This window comes from Marmota flaviventris, chromosome 13, assembly GCF_047511675.1.
Source record: "Marmota flaviventris isolate mMarFla1 chromosome 13, mMarFla1.hap1, whole genome shotgun sequence".
Taxonomy (NCBI): Eukaryota; Metazoa; Chordata; class Mammalia; order Rodentia; family Sciuridae; genus Marmota; species Marmota flaviventris.
In genome coordinates, this window is record NC_092510.1 from 8,275,855 (window position 1) to 8,286,886 (window position 11,032).

The 11,032-nt window shown below is 37.2% G+C and overlaps 1 pseudogene; it reads left to right on the forward strand.

The window, feature by feature from the left end:
* The first annotated feature begins 8,957 nt into the window (after window positions 1–8,957).
* On the forward strand, window positions 8,958–9,041 carry LOC139701653 (U4 spliceosomal RNA; annotated as a pseudogene).
* Window positions 9,042–11,032: the final 1,991 nt, after the last annotated feature.

Below are 11,032 nucleotides of genomic sequence, written 5' to 3' on the forward strand. Positions count from 1 at the left end.
AAGATTCATTTTGTCCTATACTTACTATACTCCACATGTTTGGGCCATGTAGGTTCAAATGTTCACTGTAAGGAACAGTTTGTATTTTAAAGTTTTAGCTCATTTTGTCCTATACAAGTAAATGGAAATTGAGCTGGAAATCAAACAGCATTGGTGCTAGCTGCTTGAAACTTCACACTCCATCAATTCTCTGTGATCAATTTCTGGTTTGTTCTTGTGACAGTAGGCCTAAGTTGAAGCATGTATAAACAACTTTATCCAAGAGTCCTTTAAGGGATTGCAGAGAAATATGCATATACTGATATACTCCATCAATTTTTGGACAAATTTCTTTGATACTGTGCAGCATTCATCCCTTAGCTTTCCCCACTAGGCTGCCCAAGTTTGGAAATTCTATGGTCAAAGGTTTCATAAAAACGTTAGGGTTAGGGGAAGAGCTAGAGTTAGTGCTAGTGTTAGGATTAGAGTTAGTTTCATTCAAAATTCTTTGATACTGGAAGGACTTATCTTTTCACTTACTCTGTTCCCCAGTTTTAGGCCTTCTCCATTCACTGGTTTGCCGTCAGCAACATTTTGTATTTTAAGATTTCACTTAATTTTGACCTATATGAGAAAGTTAATGGAGTTGAAAATAAAACAGTATTTGTGCTAGCTGCTTGAAGCTTTACACACACCATCATTTTTCTGTAGTGACTCTGGTATGTTCCTTGTAAAAGTAGGCCTATGCTTAAGCATGCAAAAACAACTTAATCTGAGAGCCCTTTAGGAGAATACAGGAAAATATGCATGTACTGAAATACGTCCCACATTTATTTGGTCAGATTTGTTTGATGTTGCGTAGGATTCATCACTTAGCTTGCCCTTCAAGAATCCCGAAGGGTGGGAATTCTAGGATCAATGGTTCTCTAATCAGGTTAGGGTTAATGTTAGGTTTAGGATTACAGCTAGATCTAGGGTTACAGGTAATTGTAGGGTTAGAGTTAGTTTTGTTCAAATTTCTTTGATACTGGGCAGGAGTCATCTTTTATTGAGCCTTAGTATGCTCCCAAGGTATGTTCTTCTCAATTCAATGGTTCACTATCATGAACACATTGTATTTTAAGGTTTAACTTCATTTTGTCACTTATGGGTAAATAAAAATGGAGGTGGAAATCAAACAAGTAGCCCTTCCCCTAAACCTAACCCTAAACCTAACCATAAAATAGCCCTAATCCTAGGCCTAAGCCTAACACTAAGACTAGACCTATTCCTAGCCCTAATTTAGCGTTAACCCTAACCCAGACTCTAGACCTAAGACTAAATCTAACTCTTGCCATAGCCCCATTCCTAATTTTAACCCTATCCTTTACCATAACCCAAACACTAGCACTAATCTTAGCTCTCACAGTAGCCATACCCCTAACTCTAGAATTAACCATAACTCTAAATCTACTCCAAAGCCTAAACTCACCCTATCAGTAGCAATAACACTACCACTAATCATAAAACTACCCTTAACTTTAATTTTAGTCCTAAAACAAAACCGAGCCATAGGACTAACCCTAACTCTTAACCTAAACCAAATCCTAACCCTACATCTAGCCCTATGCCTACCCCTAATTTGAGTCCTATCCCTAATCATAAAATGAAATTTGACCCTGACTCAAACCCTAACACTAAACCTAGTTAAAAACATCACCCTAAATCTCAACCAAACCCTAAAACTAGACTGAGTTCCAAATGTAACCCTAAAACTAGCCCTTAATTCTTACGTTACCATATCCCTAAGAAGAGCCATAATGTAACCCAAAACATAGGCATAATCCAAGACCCAACACTAGCTTTAACCCTAACTCAAAGCCTAAACCTAGCCCTAAACCTAACATAAATCGAACCCCAACTTTAATCCTTCCACTAAACCTAAACCTAACCATACCCATAGTCCTGACTCTAACCATAAACCTAGCCCTAACCCTAGCTCTAACCCTATACATTACCCAAACCCTAATCCAAATCCTAATTCTAATCCTCAGCCTGACCCTAGCACTATCATTAAACTTAACCTATCTATTATCCTAAACATAAATTGAACCCTAAACATAAAAATATCATTACCCTAACTGTAACTTAACCTTAATGCTAACCTAAGCCCTAATACTAACACTAAACCTAACCCTAACCATAACCCTAATCCTGACACTAACCATAATCCTAACAATAACCCTAACAATAACACCTTACCTAACCCGAATTCTAAAATTACCAGTAACCCTAAACCTAAACCTAATGCTAACACTAACACTAAACCTATCCCTAACCCTAAATGTAACCCTATCTTTAAACATAACACTAACCCTAACCCTAACACTAATCCTAACCATAACCATAATCCTAACCCTAACACTAATCCTAACAGAAAATTTAACTCTAACCCTAACCCTAACACTAACACTAAGGCTAAACCTAACACAAAACCTAAACCTCACCCTAATGCTAACCATAACACTAACACTAACTCGAACCCAACCCTAATGCTAACCATAACACTAACACTAACTCAAACCCAACCCTAACACTAACCCTAAACCTAACCCAAAATCTAACACAAACCCTAAGTGTAACCCAAAACATAACCCTAAACCTAACCCTAACCCTAACCAGAAAGTTAATTCTAATTGTTATCCCAACCCTAACACTAACCACAACCCTGACACAGACCCTAATACTAAAACTAACACTAAACCTAACCCTAACCCTAAACCTAATATAAACACTAACCCAAACCCTAACACAAACACTAACCTTAATCCTAACCCTAACACCAAAACTAACCGTATCCCTAAACCTAACCATATTTTTAACCAAAAACCTAAACCTAACCTAACCCTAACCGTAACACAAAGCCTAACCCTAACCTAAACATAACCCTAACACAAATCCTAAATCTCCGTCGAACACTAACCCTAAGCCTAACTCTAACCCTAACCTAACTCTAACACAAACACAAACCCTAACCCAAACAATAACCCTAACCCTAAGCTAACCCTAATGCTAACACTTACCTAATACTAACCCTAATCCTAAACCTAACACTAACCATAAACCTAAACATACCATTAAGCCTAACCCTCAAATAAAGACTATCCCTAAACCTAACATTAACCCTAAAAATAACCCTATTCCTAATACTAACAGAAATCCTAAACCTAACTCTAACTTTAACCCTAACACTACCCCTAACCCTAATTTTATCCTAAACCTAACACTGACGCTAATCCTACTCCTAACAATAACTCTAAACCTAACCCTCAACCTAACACTCACCCTAGCCCTAACCCTAAACCTAACACTAATCCTAACCCTAACACTAACACTAAGCATAAACCTAAGTATATCTCAACCCAAACACTAAGGCTAATCCTAAACCTAACCCTAAGACTAACACAAACCCTAACCGTAACCAAACACTTAAACTAAACCTAACACTAACAATAAGCCTAAACCTAACATGAACCGTAACCCTAACACTAACTTAACCCTAACCCTAAAACTAACACTAATCTTAACGATAACCCAAACCCTAAACTACACTAATCTAACCCTAACCCTAACCCTAATTCCTAACTGTAACCGTAACCCTAAACATAACTCTAACGATAACCCTAAAACAAAACCTAACCCTAAACATACAACTAACCATAACCCTAACACTAATTTTGAACTAACACTAATTTTAACCATAACGTAAAACTAACAATAGCCCTAAAATAACTCTAAAACTAACACTAAACCTAAGCCTAATCCTAACTGTAACTCTAACCCTAACCTTAAATTTAACACAAAACCTATCCATAATACTAACCTTAACACGAACCAAAACCCTAACCCTCACACAAACCCTAATCCTAATCATAACTCTAAACCTAACCCTAACACTAAAACTAACCCTAACCCTAATGTGAAACAAAACCCTAAACCAAATACTAAACCTAACCCTAACCCCAACCTTAACCATAACCCTAACCCTAAACCTAACCCTAACCCAAACCCTAACCTAACCCTAATCCTCACTCAAACACTAAACATAACCCTAACCCTAGGCCTAACACTAAACCTAACCCTAACCATAAAGAGAACCCTAACACTAAACCTAACACTAAGCCTAAAACTAACCCTAACCCTAACTGTAATCATATTACTAACCCTAACAATAACCGTAGCCCTAAACTTAAGCATAATGGTAACCCTAATTTAAACTGTAACAAACACCATAACCATAACCCTAACCTAAACCTAATCCTAACACTAACCCTAAACTTAACACTAACTGTAAACCTAACCCTAAACCTTATTCTAACCCTAACTATAACCTTAAACCTAACCCTAAACCTAATATTAATACTAACCCTAGCCCTAATCCTAACACAATCCCTAAACTTAACAAAAACCATAACCTGAACCCTAACACTAACCCTAACACTAACCTTAAACCTACACCTAACTGTAAAACTAGCCATAAACATAATGCAAACCCTAACCATAACACTAAACTTAACCCTAATAATAACCCTAATCCTAAACTAAACCCTAGTACTAAAACTAACCCTCACCCTAACCCTAACACTAATCATAAACCTAATGCTAACACTAAAACTAATAATAAGCCTAACACTAACCCAAACGCAAAATGTAACCCTAACCCTTACACTAGCCCTAACCTAAACCTAACACTAACCATAACACTAATCCTGTCCCTAACCCAAAACCTAACACTAAAATTAACCCTAAACTTAAACCTACACTTAACCCTAACCTTAACAATAACCAAAAACCTAACCCTAATCATAACCATTACCCTAACACTAACCCTAACACTAACACTAATACAAACCCTAACCCTAAACCTAACACTAACCTTAACCCTAACCCTAAACTAACCCAGACCCAAAACCTACCCTAAATATTACCATAACCATAACCCTAAACCTAACCCTAAACCTGACCCAAATACTAACCCTTACTTTAACCCTAACACTAAACCTAACCCTAACCCTAAATCTACTTTAACCCTAACGCTAACCCTAATCATATCTCTAACGCTAACCATAATTCTAACACTAAAACTAACCCCAAACCTCACCCTAAACTTAAACCAAACCTAAACTGAATCTAAACCTAACCATAAACCTAACTCTAACCATATCCCAAACATTAAATTTAAAACTAAGCCTAACCCTATTCCTAACATATCCCTAACCCTAGCCCTAATCCTAAACCTAAGACTAACCAAACACTAACCCTAACCATAAACCTAAAAATATCACTAACTCTAACCCTAAAACTAACCTTAAACCTTACAAAAACCTAACACTAAACCTAACCCAAAACTTAACACTAACCCTTACCTTTACCCTAACCCTATTATGAAACCTAAACCTAAACCTAACCTTAAACTTAACACTAACCGTAACTCTAACCATAACACCAACCCTAAAGCTAAGACTAACCCTGATTCTAACTGTAACCCTAAACCAACCCTAACCCTAAGTCTAATGCTCACTCTAACCCTATCCCTGAACCTAACACTAACCCTAATGCTAAACCTAAATGTAAGACTAACTTGAACCCTAATCCTAAACATAAATCTATTACAAATGGAAACCCTAACCCTAACCCTAACCCTAACCCTTACCTAAACATAAACCTAACCCTACACCTAACCATAACAGTAACCCTAATCCTTATCCTAACACAAACCCTAATTTTAACCCTCACCCTAACCCTAACTCTAAAACTAGCACTACCCTAACCCAACCCTAACTCTGTCCCTATACCTAACTCGAACTCTAAAACAAACACTAACGCTAACCCTTGCCCTAACCCTAACCTTAACAATAACGCTAAACGTAAATGTAAACCTAAACCTAACATTCACCCTAACCCTAACCCTAACCATAACCATAACCATAACACTAACCCTAACACTAAACCAAATCCTAACCCTAACCTTTACCCTAACATAACCCTAAGCCTAACCATAACACTAACCTAACACTAACACTAACGCTAACCATTACTCTAACCCTCACCCTAAAGCTAAAGCTAACACTAACCATAATCCTAAACTTAACACGAACCCTAAACCTAACCCTAACCCGAACCTAACCTAACATTAACCTTCAACATAACACTAACTGTAACCCAAACACCAATATAAAACCTAAACAAAATCCTAACTTTAACATAAACCTTACCATACCCTAACCCAAACCCTAACCATAAACCTAAAGCTAACCCTAAACCTCACCCTAACCCTAACCCTAAACATAACACTAACACTAAATGTAATCCTAACACTAACCATGAACCTAACTCTAACCCTTACCCAAACACTATTGCTAACCCTAACCCTAAACCTAACATAACACTAACCCTAACCCAAATCCTAACCCTAACGCTAACCCTAACACTAACACTAACCCTAACACTAACTCTAAACGTAACCCTAAACCTAACCTTAAAATTTACCCTAAATCTCACCATAACCCAAACCCTACACTAACACAAATCTAACCCTAACCCTAATCCTAACACTAATCCTAACACTAACGCTAAACCTAACCCTAACACGAACCCTAAAGCTAACCCTAACCCTAACCCAAAACCTAACACTAACCCTAAACCTAACACTAATCCTAACCCTAACCCTAAACACAAGCCTATCCCCAACCCTAAACCTAACCTTAACCCTTACCATAACCCTAACCCTAACCAAACCCTAAGCCTAATACTAAAGTAACACTAAACCTAACCCAACCTTTATCCCTAACACTAACCCAAACCCTAATCAAAACCCTAACACTAACCATACCCTAACCCTAACCCTAATTTTAACACTGACTCTAACCATAAAACTAACCATAATACTAACCTAACCCTAACACTAATGCTAAATCTAAACTTAACCCAAACACTAATACTAACCCTAACCCTAACACTAACACTAACACTAACCATAAACCTAACAATAACTCTAAGCCTAACAATAAACCTAACCCTAAACCAAACCCTAAACCTAACCCTTAACCTAACTGAAACCCTGTCACTAACACTAACCCTAACGCTTACCAAACCCTAACACTAAAACTAAACCTAACACTAACATTAACACTAACAGTAACCATAACCCTAACACTAACCTAACACTAACACTAAACCTAACCCTAACTCTAACCCTCACCATAAACTTATTAATAACTCTAATCCTAAACCAAACATGAACCGTAACCTTATGCCTAACCCAAACATAACTCTAACACTAAACCTCATTGTAACACTAACCCTAACCCGAACCCTAACACAAACCTTAAACTATATACTAATATTAAACTAACCCTAACAGTATAACTAACCCCAACAATAAATCTAACCCTAAAGCTAAACCTAACCCTGACACTAACCCTAAGCCTCACCCTAACCCTAATTCGAAACCTAACACTAACAATAACCTTAACCCTAACACCAACCCTTAACCTAACTTTAACATTAAACCAAACACTAAACCTTTCCTTAACCCTAAGTCTAACCGTAACACTAACCCCAACCATTACCATAAGCCTAAAACTAACACAACCCCTAACCCTAACGAAAACTCTAACATTAATTCTAAATCTAAATCCAAACTTAACCCAAACACTAATCCAAATTTTTACCCTAACTCTAACCATAACACTAACCCTAACCATAACCCTAAACTTAACACTAACATGACCCCTCACCCTAACCCTAACACTAACTCTAACTGTAGCCCTAAACCTATCCCTAACACTAACCCTAAACCTAAACCTAAACCTAAAACTAACACAAACTGTAACCCTTACCTTAACACGAACTTTAACCCTAACCTTAACCCTAATTTAACCCAAACCCTAACCCTGATCCTAACCCTAATTCTAATCCTAACCCTAACCCTAACACTCTCTAACCCTAACCCTAACCGTAAGCCTAAAAGAACCCTAAACCTCAACCTCAACAAACCCTAATACTAACCTTTATCATTACCCTAACTATAATTGTAACTATAACCCCTAAACAAAACCTAATGCTAAACCTTATACTAACCTAAAACCAAATCCTAACATTAACCCTAAACCTAATACTAACACTAACACTAACTCTAACTGTAACCCTAAACCTAAACCTAGATTACACCCTAACCGTAACCATAACCCTAACTCTAACACGAACCCTAAACCTAATCCAAACAAATACCCTATCATAGCCCTAACCCTAACCCTAAAAGAAACCCTAAACTTAACACTAAAACTAACATTGACACTAGTACTAATCCTACCTTTAACCCTAACCTTAATCCTAAACCTAAACCTAATCATAACAATATCTCTAAACCTAACCCTAAATACTAAAGCTATCGCTAAGCCTAACCCAAATACTAAAACTAACTCTAAACATGAGTATAACTCTAACCCTAACACTAACACTAACCCTAATTGTAACCCTAAACATAAACCTAATGTTAACACTTACCCAAACCTTAATCCTAACACCATAACTAAACCTAACCCTAACCCTAACCAAACCATAAACCTAAACCTTACCCTAACTTTAACCCTAATCCTAACCCTTACCCGAACCCTAACACTAACCTTAACTCTGCCCTAACCCTAACCTAAAAATAAACCTAACCCTAACACTAATCCTAACCATAACCATAACCCTAAACATAATCTTAACTTTAACCCTAATACAAATCCTAACCCAAACCCTAACACTAACCCTAACCCTAATGCTAACTCTAACCCTAACCCTAGCACTAACACTAACTCTAAAATTAACAGTAACCATAACACTATACTTAACCCTAATCCTAACACTATCCTAACACTAAACCTTACAGTACTCCTAACCCTAACCATAATCCTAACACTGACATAACCCTAATTCTAACCTTAACCGTTAGCTTTGCGCAGTGGCAGTATCGTAGCCAATGAGGTTTATCCGAGGCGTGATTATTGCTAATTGAAAACTTTTCCCAAATTAACCTTAACCGTAACTCTAACACAATCCCTTACAAAACATAACCCTAAAAATAACCTAACGCTAATAATAACTTTTAAATAACACTAACCCTAACAATACCACTAATACTAATACTTACATTAAAACTAACCCTAACCCTAACACTAACCCTAATCCTAACCTTAACACTAACTCTAAACCCAACACTAACCCTATCACTAACACTAACCCTAAGCCTAACCCTAAACCTAACACTAACCCTATCCCTAACCCTTACTTTAACCATAACACTAACACTTACCCTAACCCTAATGCTAACACTATCCCTAATCTAACCGTAACGCTAAAACTAACCCTAAACCTCACCTTATGCTTCACTCTAACCATCTTTCTTATCATAGCAGAAACTCTAATTTTAACACTAATCTAACACAAAACCTAAACAAAACACTTAACCTAACACAAACCATAATTCTTACCTGAACACTAAGCTTAACACTAACACTAACCAAAACCCTAAACCTAATTCTAAAACTAATTCTAACCCTAACTTGAACCCTAACCCTAACCCAAAACCTAACCTTAACAGTAAACCTAACCCTAACCCTAACACTAAACCTAGACATCAGCCTAACCCTAACCATAATACTATCCCTAACCCTAATTGTATCCTAAACCTATCCCTAACACTAGCACTATTCCTAAAGGTAACCCTAACACTAACATTTAACCTAACCCTAAACCTAACCCTACCCTAAACCTTACCCTAACACAAACCATAAACCTAAACCTACCCTAACACTAATCATAACCCTAACACTAACCCTAACCTACTAGTAACCCTAAAACTAACCCTAAAAATAAACTTAAGTCTCACTCTAACTTTAACATAACCATATGCCTCACTCTAACCCTCCTTCTAATAATAACCAAAACACAAATTTTAACTCTAACCCTAACAGAAAACCAAAAGCTAACCCTTTTCCTAACACAAAACATAATTTTTACCCTAACACTAACCTTAACACTAACCCTAACCCGAACCCTAACCCTAACCCAAAAACTAAACAAAACCATAAACCTAACCCTAATCCTAACACTAAACCTACCCATAACCTTAACCCTATCGGTAACACTAACCCTAACACTAATTCTAAACCTAAAACTAAAAGTAAACCTGAACATATCCCTAAACCTAACACTATCCCTAACACTAACCCTAACAATGAACCTAACCCTAAACCTAATTCTACCTCTAACCCTCACCCTAACCCTTACCATAACATAAACCATAACCCAAACACTAATCCTAACCCTAAATCTAACACTAACCCTAACCTACAAGTAACCCTAAAACTAACTCTAAACATAATCCTTAACTTAACCCTAAGCCTAAATCTACCCCTAATACCAACCCTAACCCTAAACTTTACCCTATCCCTAACCTTAACACAAAACCTAACCCTTAGGCTTACCCTAACACAAACCATATCACTCACACAAACACAATCCTAACAGTAAACCTAACCCTAACCCGAATTCTAAAACTAACCCTAACCTGAACCCAAACCCTAACACTAACCGTAACTCTAAAACTAACCCTAAACATAACCCTAAACCTAAGCCTAGAATAAACCCTAAAACTAACCCTAACCCTAACTGTAACACTAACACTCACCCAAATCGTAGCCCTAACCCTAAACCTATCACTAAACCTAACACTCTCCCTAACCATAACCCTAAAACTAACACTAAATCTAACCCTAAACCTAACCCAACTCTAACATTAACCCTATCCCTAACACTAATACAAACCCTAACCCTAACCTAACACTAACCCTAACCTTAAACCTTACACTAGACGTAAACCTAATCATAACCCCTACCTTTACCCTAAAACTAACCCTAACCATACCCCTAACCTTAACACGAACACTAACCCTAAAACTAACCCCAGCCCTAACCCTAAAAGTAACACTAATCCTAACCCTAACCCTAAAACTATCTCTAACCC